Source organism: Penaeus monodon, chromosome 19, assembly GCF_015228065.2.
Source record: "Penaeus monodon isolate SGIC_2016 chromosome 19, NSTDA_Pmon_1, whole genome shotgun sequence".
NCBI lineage: Eukaryota > Metazoa > Arthropoda > Malacostraca > Decapoda > Penaeidae > Penaeus > Penaeus monodon.
Window position 1 is genome coordinate 33,775,170 of NC_051404.1, and position 569 is coordinate 33,775,738.

General features: G+C 35.9%; 1 protein-coding gene across 1 annotated transcript in view; it reads left to right on the forward strand.

Annotated features, from left to right (window-relative positions):
• Positions 1-569, forward strand: part of LOC119585473 (gonadotropin-releasing hormone receptor-like) — a gene marked incomplete at its 5' end in the record, with an annotated part of 18,380 nt that overhangs the window by 15,057 nt on the left and 2,754 nt on the right.

Genomic DNA, 569 nt, shown 5'->3' on the forward strand with positions numbered 1-569 from the left:
GACAATTATGCAGAAGACTGACAAGCAAGTAGGAAAATAAGTTAAGGTATTAAAGTCTCGAGAGCTAGATAATCATATTCATGTGCATTACTTTATAGACAGGCAGGTAAAGATAAGGAAAGAGGGATATATAGGTAAAGATGAAGACACACACAATCAAGCAATCAAAATGAGTGACAGATGTATAATATTGACAAAGATTTCTAAATGCTCTTCATAGAAATAGGATCTGAATAGGCAAAGACTAACAGGTATCTGCTTGATTTTGGATGTGTTCATGTATTTGTAAGCCTCTCTATCCAGTGTGAAATATTCCAGTTCCAGTTCCAGGAATATCCCTTTGAACATTTATATTTAGATAGTTTACCTCTTTCAGATTTCACTGAACAAAATGAGTATAACATATCTTTACTTGTCACTGCCCGGATGTTATCTCGAATGTGTCTACAATTCAGCAAGGTTATCAAATTATCTGTACTTTTTCGCTCACTCCCATTTACATCACCTACCTCTTAGTGCTTGGGGATCCCCCCCTCTCAGACTAAAGATTAGTACATGAACCAAAGCTT